Source organism: Schistocerca gregaria, chromosome 3 (genome assembly GCF_023897955.1).
Source record: "Schistocerca gregaria isolate iqSchGreg1 chromosome 3, iqSchGreg1.2, whole genome shotgun sequence".
NCBI classification, from domain to species: domain Eukaryota; kingdom Metazoa; phylum Arthropoda; class Insecta; order Orthoptera; family Acrididae; genus Schistocerca; species Schistocerca gregaria.
Genome location: NC_064922.1, coordinates 549,033,757 through 549,049,433, shown reverse-complemented (window position 1 = coordinate 549,049,433; position 15,677 = coordinate 549,033,757).

The following is a 15,677-nucleotide window of genomic DNA, read 5'->3' as shown; positions in this document are numbered from 1 at the left end:
ACATTGTAATTCTGTCAGAGTCGGCAAAGGACTTGGAAGAGCAGTTGAACGGAATGGACAGTGTCTTGAAAGGAGGATATAAGATGAACATTAACAAAAGCAAAACGAGGATAATGGAATGTAGTCAAATTAAATCGGGTGATGCTGAGGGAATTAGATTAGGAAATGAGACACTTAAAGTAGTAAAGGAGTTTTGCTATTTAGGAAGTAAAATAACTGATGATGGTCGAAGTAGAGAGGATATAAAATGTGACTGGCAATGGCAAGGAAAGCGTTTCTGAAGAAGAGAAATTTGTTAACATCGAATATAGATTTATGTATTAGGAAGTCCTTTCTGAAAGTATTTGTTTGGAGTGTAGCCATGTATGGAAGTGAAACATGGACGATAACTAGTTTGGACAAGAAGAGAATAGAAGCTTTCGAAATGTGGTGCTACAGAAGAATACTGAAGATAAGGTGGATAGATCATGTAACTAATGAGGAGGTATTGAATAGGATTGGGGAGAAGAGAAGTTTGTGGCACAACTTGACTAGAAGAAGGGATCGGTTGATAGGACATGTTTTGAGGCATCAAGGGATCACAAATTTAGCATTGGAGGGCAGCGTGGAGGGTAAAAATCGTAGAGGGAGACCGAGAGATGAGTACACTAAGCAGATTCAGAAGGATGTAGGTTGCAGTAGGTACTGGGAGATGAAGCAGCTTGCACAGGATAGAGTAGCATGGAGAGCTGCATCAAACCAGTCTCAGGACTGAAGACAACAACAACAACAATGCGCCAATTGAACCGAATTTCGTACGATATCCCTCAGAAGGACAACGAAGAGCTTTATCACTTAACGGCAGGTCGAATAACTGATTGTATTAGGGTCAGAGGAGAACCCAACACCTTATTGACTTGTTCAATATGTGAAGCTCTTTCACTCGAATAAATCGTCTAATTTTTTCCTGAAATTAGAATTTTTTTCTTTTTTCTTTTTTGTCTGTATACGTACATCACCCCCCCCCCCCCCCCCCCCCCCCCCCCCCATGAACCATGGACCTTGCCGTTGGTGGGGAGGCTTGCGTGCCTCAGCGATACAGATGGCCGTACCGTAGGTGCAACCACAACGGAGGGGTATCTGTTGAGAGGCCAGACAAACGTGTGGTTCCTGAAGAGGGGCAGCAGCCTTTTCAGTAGTTGCAGGGGCAACAGTCTGGATGATTGACTGATCTGGACTTGCAACCTTAACCAAAACGGCCTTGCTGTGCTGGTACTGCGAACGGCTGAAAGCAAGGGGAAACTACAGCCGTAATTTTTCCCGAGGACATGCAGCTTTACTGTATGATTAAATGATGATGGCATCCTCTTGGGTAAAATATTCCGGAGGTAAAATAGTCCCCCATTCGGATCTCCGGGCGGGGACTACTCAGGAGGATGTCGTTATCAGGAGAAAGAAAACTGGCGTTCTACGGATCGGAGCGTGGAATGTCAGATCCCTTAATCGGGCAGGTAGGTTAGAAAATTTAAAAAGGGAAATGGATAGGTTAAAGTTAGATATAGTGGGAATTAGTGAAGTTCGGTGGCAGGAGGAACAAGACTTCTGGTCAGGTGACTACAGGGTTATAAGTACAAAATCAAATAGGGGTAATGCAGGAGTAGGTTTAATAATGAATAGGAAAATAGGAATGCGGGTAAGCTACTACAAACAGCATAGTGAACGCATTATTGTGGCCAAGATAGATACGAAGCCCACACCTACTACAGTAGTACAAGTTTATATGCCAACTAGCTCTGCAGATGATGAAGAAATTGAAGAAATGTACGATGAAATAAAAGAAATTATTCAGATAGTGAAGGGAGACGAAAATTTAATAGTAATGGGTGACTGGAATTCGAGTGTAGGAAAAGGGAGAGAAGGAAACATAGTAGGTGAATATGGATTGGGGCTAAGAAATGAAAGAGGAAGCCGCCTAGTAGAATTTTGCACAGAGCACAACTTAATCATAGCTAACGCTTGGCTTAAGAATCATGAAAGAAGGTTGTATACGTGGAAGAACCCTGGAGATACTAAAAGGTATCAGATAGATTATATAATGGTAAGACAGAGATTTAGGAACCAGGTTTTAAGTTGTAAGACATTTCCAGGGGCAGATGTGGACTCTGACCACAATCTATTGGTTATGACCTATAGATTAAAACTGAAGAAACTGCAAAAATGTGAGAAATTAAGGAGATGGGACCTGGATAAACTGAAAGAACCAGAGGTTGTACAGAGTTTCAGAGAGAGCATAAGGGAACAATTGACAGGAATAGGGGAAAGAAATACAGTAGAAGAAGAATGGGTAGCTCTGAGGGATGTAGTAGTGAAGGCAGCAGAGGATAAAGTAGGTACAAAGACGAGGGCTGCTATAAATCCTTGGGTAACAGAAGAAATATTGAATTTAATTGATGAAAGGAGAAAATATAAAAATGCAGTAAATGAAGCAGGCAAAAAGGAATACAAACGTCTCAAAAATGAGATCGACAGGAAGTGCAAAATGGCTAAACACGGATGGCTAGAGGACAAATGTAAGGATGTAGAAGCTTATCTCACGAGGGGTAAGATAGATACTGCCTACAGGAAAATTAAAGAGATCTTTGGAGAGAAGAGAACCACGTGTATGAATATCAAGAGCTCAGATGGCAGCCCAGTTCTAAGCAAAGAAGGGAAGGCAGAAAGGTGGAAGGAGTATATAGAAGGTTTATACAAGGGCGATGTACTTGAGGACAATATTATGGAAATAGAAGAGGATGTAGATGAAGACGAAATGGGAGATACGATACTGCGTGAAGAGTTTGACAGAGCACTGAAAGACCTGAGTCGAAACAAGGCCCCCGGAGTAGACAACATTCCATTAGAACTACTGACGGCCTTGGGAGAGCCAGTAATGACAAAACTCTACCAGCTGGTGAGCAAGATGTATGAGACAGGCGAAATACCCTCAGACTTCAAGAAGAATATAATAATTCCAATCCCAAAGAAAGCAGGTGCTGACAGATGTGAAAATTACCGAACTATCAGTTTAATAAGCCACGGCTGCAAAATACTAACGCGAATTCTTTACAGACGAATGGAAAAACTGGTAGATGTAGACCTCGGGGAGGATCAGTTTGGATTCCGTCGAAATATTGGAACACGTGAGGCAATACTGACCTTACGACTTATCTTAGAAGAAAGATTAAGAAAAGGCAAACCTACGTTTCTAGCATTTGTAGACTTAGAGAAAGCTTTTGACAATGTTGACTGGAATACTCTTTTTCAAATTCTAAAGGTGGCAGGGGTAAAATACAGGGAGCGAAAGGCTATTTATAATTTGTACAGAAACCAGATGGTAGTAATAAGAGTCGAGGGGCATGAAAGGGAAGCAGTGGTTGGGAAAGGAGTGAGACAGGGTTGTAGCCTCTCCCCTATGTTATTCAATCTGTATATTGAGCAAGCAGTAAAGGAAACAAAAGAAAAATTTGGAGTAGGTATTAAAATTCATGGAGACGAAGTAAAAACTTTGAGGTTCGCCGATGACATTGTAATTCTGTCAGAGACGGCAAAGGGCTTGGAAGAGCAGTTGAACGGAATGGACAGTGTCTTGAAAGGAGGATATAAGATGAACATTAACAAAAGCAAAACGAGGATAATGGAATGTAGTCAAATTAAATCGGGTGATGCTGAGGGAATTAGATTAGGAAATGAGACACTTAAAGTAGTAAAGGAGTTTTGCTATTTAGGAAGTAAAATAACTGATGATGGTCGAAGTAGAGAGGATATAAAATGTAGACTGGCAATGGCAAGGAAAGCGTTTCTGAAGAAGAGAAATTTGTTAACATCGAATATAGATTTATGTATTAGGAAGTCGTTGCTGAAAGTATTTGTTTGGAGTGTAGCCATGTATGGAAGTGAAACATGGACGATAACTAGTTTGGACAAGAAGAGAATAGAAGCTTTCGAAATGTGGTGCTACAGAAGAATACTGAAGATAAGGTGGATAGATCACGTAACTAATGAGGAGGTATTGAATAGGATTGGGGAGAAGAGAAGTTTGTGGCACAACTTGACTAGAAAAAGGGATCGGTTGGTAGGACATGTTTTGAGGCATCAAGGGATCACAAATTTAGCATTGGAGGGCAGCGTGGAGGGTAAAAATCGTAGAGGGAGACCGAGAGATGAGTACACTAAGCAGATTCAGAAGGATGTAGGTTGCAGTAGGTACTGGGAGATGAGCATCTTGCACAGGATAGAGTAGCATGGAGAGCTGCATCAAACCAGTCTCAGGACTGAAGACAACAACAACAACGTACATCACGACTAGCTATTTCCGTCCCATGCGGAAGATTACTTCGGGGTGCCTTTTTTTTTGTATAAGAATGTATTTTGGCAGGAATGAAACTGGTCTTATTTGGCAACTTCAATAGATACTAATCTATTAAAAACGCCCCATATTCAATTCATAGAGGCACTGTCACCGTTGTTCGGTACAGATGGGCCCAACAACCTGCCGAATGGAGCACTCAGGATTAGTATCACGTTTCCTTCACCGATGAGTGTCGCATGTGCCTTCAACCAGACAGTCGCCGGAGACGTGTTTGAAGGCAACCCGGTCAGGCCGAACACCATAGAACGGCGTTCCTGCAAGGTGGAGGTTCCCCGCTGTTTTGACGTCGCATTATGTGGGGCTGACGTACGCCGCTGGTGGTCGTGGAAGGCGCCGTAATTATTGCACATTACATGAATGCCGTCCTCCGACCGGTTGTGCAACCATATCGGCAGCATATTGGCGAGGCGTTCGTCTTCATAGACGACAATTCGTTCCCTCATCGTGCACGTCTTGTGAATGTCTTCCTTCAAGATAACGACATCCTTCGACTAGACTGACCAGCATGTTCTCCAGACACGAACCTTATCGAACATGCCTGGGATAGATTAGAAAGGGCTGTTGATGGACGATATGACCCACCAATCACTCTGAGAGATCTACGCCGAATTGCGGTCGAGGAGTGGGACAATATGGACGAACAGTGCCTTGATGAACTTGTGGATGGTATGCCACGACGAATACAGGTATGCATCAATGCAAGAGGACGTCCTACTGAGTATTAGAGGTACCGGTCTGGACCACAAAATCTGAAGGTCTTGCTGTATGGTGATACAACATGCAATGTGTGGTTTTCATGAGCAATAAAAAGGGCGGAATTGATGTTTATGTTGATCTCTATTCCAATTTTCTGTATAGGTTCCAGAACTCTCGGAACTGAGGTGATGTGAAACTCTTTTTCATTTGTGTATAATTTTTCATTCTTTCTTAAACTTTGGCGAATCTTGTTTGTTTTCTTTCTTTTAATCCCATTTACCAGTTGTCTCCGCTCTCCAATTCTTCTCAGTAACAGCTTGTTCTTCACCCTAACCACCCAACTTATTCCTTCCATCCTCCACGCCGGCCGCTGTGGCTGCGCGGCTCTAGGCGCCTCAGTCCGGAACCGCGCGCCTGCTACGGTCTCAGGTTCGAATCCTGCCTCGGGCATGGATGTGTGTGATGTCCTTAGGTTAGTTAGGTTTAAGAAGTTCTAATTTCTAGGGGACTGATGACCTCAGTCCCATAGTACTCCCACAGTGCTTACAGCCATTTGAACCATCCTCCACCACGTTCATACGTCAAAATCCTCTACCCTTTTCCTATTTTTCTTCCTCATTATCTAGTTTTCAGCACCATACGGGAGGAGACGCCATACAAAATACTTGATAAGTCTTTTCTTGAATTCTTTTCCACATTTCTGAAAAGAACAAAGCTTTTCTTATAAAATGCGTCTGTCTTCATCGCAATTTGTCATGCAGTTTCAGTGGCTCTCTATTATGCTTTCTAAATAATTAATCGTTTGTACATGCTCTAATGTTTCTATGCTCAGCATTGTCTTTACCCTTTCATTTTTTCATCTTCGACCTATTTTTCCTTTGCTTTTGTGTTCATTCCATAGCTGTTTCCTTTAGCTTCAATAACATCGACTATTTTCTGGAACTCTTTCTCATTCCTTGCCAGATGGACCAAGTTGTCTGCAACCCTCCATATTTTCTTTCCTCCAATTTGTACATCCACGTATTCGTTTTTCACAGGATGCATCTAACATCGAAACGAAGTCGCCCTTGAGTACAATTTGAACAGAATACAGCAAGTGTTCTGCCAATTGGCAAAAAGTTGCAGTTTCTGAGGCAGAAGAAGGAGACATACAAATCGTCCGTGTGTTATAGAGTGCATATCCACCTATGTGGTGGTTATAAATCTGGCAAGATGGTTTGGGACGCCTCAGGGCACCCTGTATGATACCGATAGCTGTAAAACCCAGCTCTTTCTGACGACGTCTGTAGTATCAAGAATGAAGTGGGTCTCCAGCACATTCTTTGATTTTGTATTGGAAGATTGCGGCTCAACAAGTTGCAAATTATGTCTAATTTTTTTCTTTGCCTACGACACAATGCTTCTTCTCTGCCTCCAGCACTTTCCTAAAAGTCTGTTGTGCAGAATTGAACTGACTGATGGAATTGGTATGTAAATGGTCCCACACTGGGCGCCAAAACCTAGTGAATGAGTCCGGATTGATTCAGGGATGTGAAAATGTCACCTCACAATGGACGCCAAAATATAATAAAATGAAATAGGTTCAGGGATTCTAAATTATAGACACATAGGAACATTTTTATGTTTATTGTAATCAACAATGCAAATATAGTTTCAGGTTCAGTTTTACATGACTGGCCATGGACATAACTTAATAACTACGTATAAATGGAGGGGAGGTGGAGGGAGTGGGAGAGTAGACCACTTCACCTCACCACTCGACAGTATTATATGCTAGCGCATATGGCTGATTCCATGTAAGCGTGACGAGTTGCTCTTCCCCAGTGTCGTGGGACTGCTCTTTAACAACCAGCCGCCTTCATCTTCCATGGTCCCCAGGACTAAGGTGACGTCTTGGGCAGCCTGACTCTGCGTTTTCTCCCTAATATTCCTTCAGGTGGAACACCGACCGGTAGCCTACGCGCTATTACTGTTCTCCCACACAGCGGCTATACTCTGCAGTGGTTACCTTGCAGAGGCCGTGCCACTTTCTTATTTGGATTCTGAGGTGCTTAAAAAGTGATTTATTAAATCATCAAAACGTCCACCCAACAACGAATGAAAATAAATATGTAGCAAAACGATAGAGGTCAGAATTAATGCAGGTCGGAAACAGTTGGCAGCAGACTGAAATGCCTCCTAATGGCAACGTTAGAATGCTTTGAGCGAAGCAGTTTACTGATTAGGAAGCTTTTATCAAGAGACTCTGGATAATCCCAGTCATAGAATAAAGACACTTAACAAATTTCAATCTCATAAGACTAGGAATGAACAAAGGTACGGTAAACATGTCACTTATTTTACAAATTGCCCTGATATGCATCTATGAGATATGTGTCTCTTCCTTGGCTAAAGAACGTGGTGCTACCGGAATGGAAACTACAATTTAACAATTTACAACTACAGAATGAGTCATGTGCTTGACCCTGTGCAGTACTAAGCCAACAAATAGTATTTGATACGTGGTCCACGATACTGTGAGCCAGTCTCTTCTGTGTCATGTAATCTATTGCATAGCTTACAGAAAAGCTGCTGTGTTGTATTTAACAGTGTTTCGTAGTTTGTGTACTGTGACTCGTGTACAAGTAAACATTCTGGACAAACAAGATTAAGAAAAAAATTGTTAACTACATTTTGTCTGCCTATAGTTTTAATTATTTACCAGTAAACTACATGGAAGTTCTTAACACATGTTCCAAAAAAGACAATATAAACATTATATATACGTTTTTGTTGAAGTTGATGAAATACATTTTTGTCAGTCCAGAGCAAAGATTTCTTCACAACACAGTCTAATATAGATATAGCCAAATTAGGATTTGTTGCAATGAATTGTATTATTTCACAGATATTAAGAAAAAGAATCAGTGTATCAAACAGACTTAAACTGTACTCTATTACAGAAATTAATCCTTTAAGTGCAGCTAATGTGTTACATGTATGCAAAAGAAAATTGAAACTGGAACAAGTTGAAGTCAAAAAATACAAACTGAGGTATAACAGTTTATAAAACATTTGCTATGATCGAAGAGTACAGCCTGCTTGAATATAATATGCTGATGCAAATGAACTAGCAAGTATTACAAATTACTTTAAATACAGTCTACGAAAAAATCTAGACATGTCTGGGAATCAGTATTTATTGTAAATACCAATGCAAAGTGGCCGTAATTTGGAGTACTATGAGAAAGTGATGAGTCTGAGGACAGCTACTACACTGGAGGATATACAACAAATCTATTTATAAAACTCGATTCGCACTTGTATTTGCTTAGAATTCGATTCCCATTTGTATATGCTTAGAAAGGATGATTACACGTATTAAAATGTGGTCGACTGCGCGTTGTGCATCTAATAACAGAAAAACCGTTTTGTAGAGTTTAAAATCAATGTAATAATTACATTTTAAATCCATTAGGCGGATAAAGTGGTAACCATAACGCTCTATACGAAACTTCCGTTTGAATATGTGGAAGGGTTGGCTACGTATACCTAAGAAGACACGCAATGCTTTAACAGTTGTTGACCACAGGAAATGAAAACCAATATTAAAGTTCTCTAATCGTCTCCACTAGAAGAACTGCAAGAAGGAACAGAGGTAATGGTTAAATGAGTACAACAGATATTTTGCAAGGAAGAAAAGACATATGTGTCGTAACTGGAGAACATACCTTTTTTCAGCCTTTTCAGTAATAACAATGGCAACAGTCTGGACGACTTACTGATCTGGCCTTGTAACATCAACCAAAGCTGCCCTGCTGTGCTGGTACTGCGAACGTCTGAAAGCAAAGGGAAACTACAGCCGTAATTTTTTCGGAGGGCATGTGTGTTTAAACGATGAAGGCATCCTCTCAGGTAAAATATTCCGAAGGTAAAATAGTTCTCCATTCGGAACTCCATGTGGGGACTTCTCAGGAGGATGCCATCACCAGGAGAAACAAAACTGGCGTTCCGCGGATAGGAGCGTGGAAAGTCAGACCTTTTAATTGGATAGCAGGTTAGAAAATTTAAAATGAGAAATAGAATGGTTAAAGCTAGATATAATGGATATTGGTGGCCGAAGACTTCCGGCATAAGAAATCAGTCTCATTATGCCAACGCCCTTGTCAAAGAGGGCAGAGAAGAAGACAGATATTCGGGGCACTCTCTTGTCTTTGGGGTGGAAACAAACCCTAAAGGCGAAGGAACCAGGAATGATCAACGGCATGAGGATGCAGAAGGCAATGGAAACCACTTGGCCTGTAATTAAAAAAGTGTCTTGATGATCTGTCCTTTGGTAAAAAATTCACGGAGGGGACTGTAAAGGGGAAGGCGACAATGACAAAAGATTGAAAAATGATCGAAAGCAACACGTTCTGCGGGTCGGGGCACGGAATGTCAGAATCTTGAATGAGGTAGGGAGGCTAGAAAATCTGAAAAGGGAAATGCAAACACTCAGTCTAGTAGGGATCAGTGAAGTGAAACGGAAAGAAGACAAGAATTTCTGGTCAAATTGGTATAGGGTCATATCAACAGCAGCAGAAAATGATTCAACGGAGGTAGCATTCGTTATGAGTAGAAAGGGAGAGCGAAGAACATGTTACAGTGAACAGTTAGTATAGAGTTGTTCTTGTCAGAATCTACAGAAAACCAGCACCGTCAACGAGAGCTCTGTTATACATGACAACGTCGCTCACTGAAGACGAAGAGGTAGACAAAGTATATGAGTAATTGAAAGTGTAGTACAGTATACAATTGGGAGATGAAAATCTAATAGTCTAGGCGGACTGGAGTACAGTTGTAAGGGAAGGAGTAGAAGAAAAGATTACAGGAGATTATGGGTTTAGGACAAGGAATTAGAGAGGAGAAAGACTAATTGAGTTCTGTAATAAATTTCAGCTTCTAATAGCGAATACTCTGTTCAAGAATCACAAGAGGAGGAGGTATATTTGGTAAAGACCCGATGATACTGGAAGATTTCAGTTATAGTAGATTATATCATGGTCAGGCAGAGAGTCACAAATCAGATACTGGATTGTAAGGCATACGCAGGAGCAGATATAGACTCAGATCACAATGTATTAGTAATGAAGGGTGGGCTGAAGTTCAAGAGAATAGTCAGGAAGAATCAATATGCAAGGAAGTGGGATACAGAAGTACTAAGGGATGACGAGACATGCTTGAAGTTTTCTAAGGCTATAATACAGCAATAAGGCATAGCCCAATAGACAGTACAGTTGAAGAGGAATGGACATCTCTAAAAAGGGCACTCAAACACAGCTACAAAGAAGGTAACTGCGAAGATAACATGGCTAACAGAATAAATACTTCAGCTGGTCGATGAAAGAAGGAAGTACAAAAATTTTCTGGGAGATTCAGTAATGCAGGAATACAATTCACTTATGAATGAAATAAATAATAAGTGCAGGGAAGGCAAGACGAAAAGGCTCATGAAAAATGTGAAGAAATAGAAAAAGAAATGATTGTCTAAGTACTGACTCAGCGTACTGAAAAGTCAAAATAAACTTCGGTGAAATTAAAAGCAAAAGTGGTAAAGTTAAGACTACAAACGGAATTCCACTGTTAAATGCAGACAAGAGAGCGGATGGGTGGAAAGAGTACATTGAAGGCCTGTATGAGGGGGAAGATATGTCTGATGTGATATATGAAGAAACAGGAGTCGATTTATATGGGATAGATGATCCAGTATTAGAATCAGAATTTAAGAGAACTTTGAAGGACTTACGATCAAATAAGGCCGAATGGATTGATAAAATTCCACCAGAATTTCTAAAATCATTGGGAAAAGTGGCAACAACATGGCCGTTCAAATTGATGTGTAGAATGTATGAGTCTGGTGACATACCATCTGACTTTCGAAAAAATATCATTCACAGAATTCCGAAGACTGAAAGAACCGACAAGTGCGGGAATTATCGCCTAATCAGCTTAACAGCCCATGCATCCAAGTTGATTACAAGAATAATATAAAGAAGAATGGAAAAAACTGAGGCTGTGTTAGATAATGATAATTTTGGCTTTGGGAAAGGTAAAGGCACCAGAGAGGAAATTCTGACGTTGTTGTTTATAATGGAGCAAGTCTGTAGAAAAATCAAGACGTGTTCATAGGTCCATCTGGAAAAGCGTTCGACAATGTTAAATAGTGCGTGATAGTCGAAATGGTGAGAAGAATAGGGGTAAGTTGTAGGGAATGGCAGGTAATGTACAATACGTACAGGAACCAAGAGGGAACAATAAGATGGGAAGACGAAGAACGAAGTGCCCAGATTCAAAGAAGGGTAAGACAAGGATGTAGCATTTCGCCCCTACTGTTCAATCTGTACATCGAAGAAACAATGACAGAAATAAAGGAAAGTTTCAGAAGTGGAATTAAAACTCAAGGTGAGAGGATATCAATGAACGATTCGCTAATGACATTGGTATCCTGAGTAAAATTGAAGAACTGTCTCATCTGTTGAATGGAATGCACCCTCTGATGGGTATAGAATATGGATTGAGAGTAAATCGAAGAAAGACAAAAGTAATAAGAAGTAGCAGAAATGAGAATTCTGAGAAACTTGACATCAGGATTGATGGTCACGAAGTAGATGAAGTTAAGGAATTCTGCCACCTAGGCAACAAAATAACCAATGATGGACAGAGTAAGGGGAACATTAACTGCAGACTAGTACTGGCGAAAAATGGCGTTCCTGGCCAAGAGAAGTCTACTAGTATCAAACGTAAGTCTTAATTTGAGGAAGGAATTTCTGAAAATGTACGCTTGGAGCACAGCACTGTATGGTAGTGAAACATGGACTGTGGGAAAACCGGAACAGATGAGAATAGAAGCATCTGAAATGTGGTGCTACCTTTATGTCGAAAATTAGGTGGACTGATAAGGTGAGAATGTGGAGGTTCTGCACAGAATAGAAGAGGAAAGGAGTATGTGGAAAACAATGACAAGGATAAGGGACAGGAAGATAAGACATATGTTAAGACATCAAGGATTGACTTCTTTGGTAATAGTGGGTGCTGTAAAGTGCAAAAACTGTATAGGAAGACAAAGATTGGAATACATCCAGCAAATAATTAAGGACGTAGGTTCCGTGCTACTTTGAGATGAAGAGCCTGGAACAGGAGACGACTTAATGATGGGCTGCATCAAACCAGTCAGAAGACTGATGACGCAAAATAGAAAGAATGGGAATTAGTGAAGTAAGGAGGAACAGGACTACCGGTACCTCTGGTCAGATGAATACAGGTTTCTTATTACAAAATCAAATAGGGTAATCAAGAGTAGGTTTAATGATGACTAAGGAAATAGGAATGCAAGTAAGCTGCTGTGAACAACTTAGTAAATGCATTATCGTAGCCAAGATAGACACAAAGACCACACCAACCACAGTAGTATAATTTTTATGCTAAGTAGCTCTGCAGATGATAGAGAGATTCAGGGTATGTATGATGAAATAAAGGAAATTATTCAGTTAGTGAAGGGAGAAGAAAATTTGATAGTGATGGGGGACTGGAAGTCGATACTTCGAAAAGGAAGAGAACGATAAATAGTGGGTGTACTTGAACTGGTGGAAAGGAATGAGAGAGCAAGCCGCCCGCCAGAATTTTGCACAGAGCATGATTAAATTATGGCTAACACTTGGTTTAAGAATAATGAAAGAAGGCTGGATACATGAAAGAGACTTGGACATACCAGAAGGTTTCAGATTGACTATATAACAGTAAGACCGAGATTGCGGAACCAGATTTTAAATTATAAGACACTTCCAGGGGCACATGTGGACTCTAGGTATAATTTATTGTTTATTGACTGTAGATTAAAACTGAAAAACTGCTAAGAAGTAGTAAATTAAGAAGATAGTACCCGGATAAACTGAAAGAACCAGAGATTGTTGAGAGATTCAAAGGGAGCATCATTCAAACATTGACAATAAAAGGGGGAAAAGAATACGGTAGATGACACTGGGTAGCTCAGAGAGATGGAATAGTGTAGGCAGCAGAGGATGTAACAGGTAAAAAGACAAGGCCGAGTAGAAATCTTTGGATAACAAAGGAGATATTGAATTTAATTGCTGAAAGAAGAAAATATAAAAATGCTGTAAATGAAGCAGGCGAAAGGGAATACAAATGTTTAAAAGATGAGAATGATGGAAAGTGCAAAATGGCTAAGCAGAAGTGACTGGAGCACAAACGTACAGGTTTAGAAGCATACTTCGCTGTAGGAAAGATAGATACCACCTACAGAAAAATTAAAGATGCCTTTTCAGGAAAGAGAAACAGCTTTGTGGTTATCAAGAGGTCACATGGAAAACCAGTCCTAAGCAAAGAAGGGAAAGCTGAAAGGTGAAGGAGTATACAGAACTAGTGGGATGAGGCGGGGTAACACCCCACATTGCATGTTACATGCTTTCGGGGGAAGATACATAGCAGGATCAAACTTCATTGTTTTATGATCAAGTCCCACACCCCTTAAGGTGATTGATTTGTGACGCCTTGGCGATTGATTTATAACCCCCTGTGGATAATCCATCCTTCTGAGAAATGCCCCCACCCGTTCCTCTTTGTCCCTCTGTGATATCCCCAACCCACCCGCCTCTCTCTTGCTGATACAAGCTTACTTTTGATACCAAAATACTTGACTAGTTGATTAAACTGATTAATTAAAAAAATGGTTCAAATGGCTCTGAGCACTATGGGACTTAAAATCTACGGTCATCAGTCCCCTAGAACTTAGAACTACTTAAACCTAACTAACCTAAGGACAACACACAACACCCAGCCATCACGAGGCAGAGAAAATCCCTGACCCCACCGGGAATCGAACCCGGGAACCCGGGCGCGGGAAGCGAGAACGCTACTGCACGACCACTAGATGCAGGCTGATTAATTAATTACCCCAACCTCACCCTGGTAAATCATCCATCCATCCCCCCCCCCCCACCCCCACTTACACTCCCCTCCCCCACCTGGAAATTGACGAGAGAAAGACTCGATCTTTGCTGGACCAGAAGGATCCTACGAAAGGAAATTCAGTTACATTGCAGAAGTTACAATAATATATTTATAATCTTCAATTTGCAGGGGTTGTATCTCTCTTTTATTTGGAGGAAAAAACTTATATCTAGCAACTACACGTCCTAATTATGTAATTACACCATTACAGATTGGAGGTGTTGTCTTATTGGTAGATTGCCGTGCGTGTGCTCACCTTGACATGCAGGAATAGACTGAGTTAGTGCAGAATGCCACCACCAGAGGATGTCACATCCCTCACCCCTCGATATTTCTGTTCCCACCCCTTCTAGAAAAAACTGGTGGCGAAAAGACTCAGTTTCTGCTGGAGAGTGAGGATGTAACGACACGAAGTTCAAATCAAAGTCAATAATACTTTTATGCAAATTCTTTAGAGGTTCAAAAATCAGCCAACCAGTTGCAAAACAAAGGTTTAATAGCCCTTTACCTAGGTTTCGATATTTTTAGAAATATCTTCTTCAGGATTGGGTCTTGTTACATCACATTGTGGTATATTAGATTAGATGACGAAACAAGAATTATCCCAAGATATGGCTTTAGATAGTAGCCAGATTACATATATCGCACTTCAGAATGAATGCTCACTATTAAATGCCTACAGGTAGAGGCTCTCGTAACCATAAAATTGTGGCAGGACTCACAGATTAAAAATTTTTGCATATGTTACGGGTTCATCATGCCAGAGTCTAAGACCAACTGTTTATGTTGACGAGAGGCATTTACTAGTGAGCATTCAAGCTGAAGTACAATCTGGCTGCTATCTAAAGCCATGGCTTTGTATAATTCTTGTTTCGTAAGTTTTAAATATGATCAGAGCTGCTCGGTTTCATCTAACCTAATGTACCATCATGTGATTTAACAAGATTCATTGTTTCTGACGAAAACATTTTTTAAAATATTGAAACCTAGGAAAGGGCTAGTAAACCTTTGTTTTACAACTGGTTGGCTGATATTTCAACTTCTTCAAATTTACACAGTTGCTGTTTCACAGGAATGTTTAAGATTTTAGCATATTCTTTATTTAACGCAGCGCGGTACAGATGGACCCAACAACATGCCGAATGCTCCGTTCAGGATTGGCATTACGTTCTTTTCAACGATGAGTGTCGCGCATGCCTTCAACTAGACAATCGTCGGAGATGTTTTTGGAGGTAACCCGGTCAGGCTGAACACCTTAGACACACTGTCAAGCGAGTGCATCAAGGTGGAGGTTCCCTGTTGTTTTGGGATGGCATTATGTGTTGCCGACGTTCGCCGCTGGTGGTCATGGAAGGCGCCGAAATGGCTGTACAACACGTGAACGCCATCCTCTGACATAGTGCAACTATGTCGGCAGCATAATGGCGAAGCATTCGTCTTCATGGAAGACAATTAGCGCTCCCATCGTGCACATCTTGTGAATGAATTCCTTCAGGATTACGACACGGCTTGACAAGGGTGGCCAGCATGTTCTCCACATATGAACCCTATCGAACATGAACTTGTGGATAGCATGTCACGACGAATACAGGCATGCATCAGTGCAAAA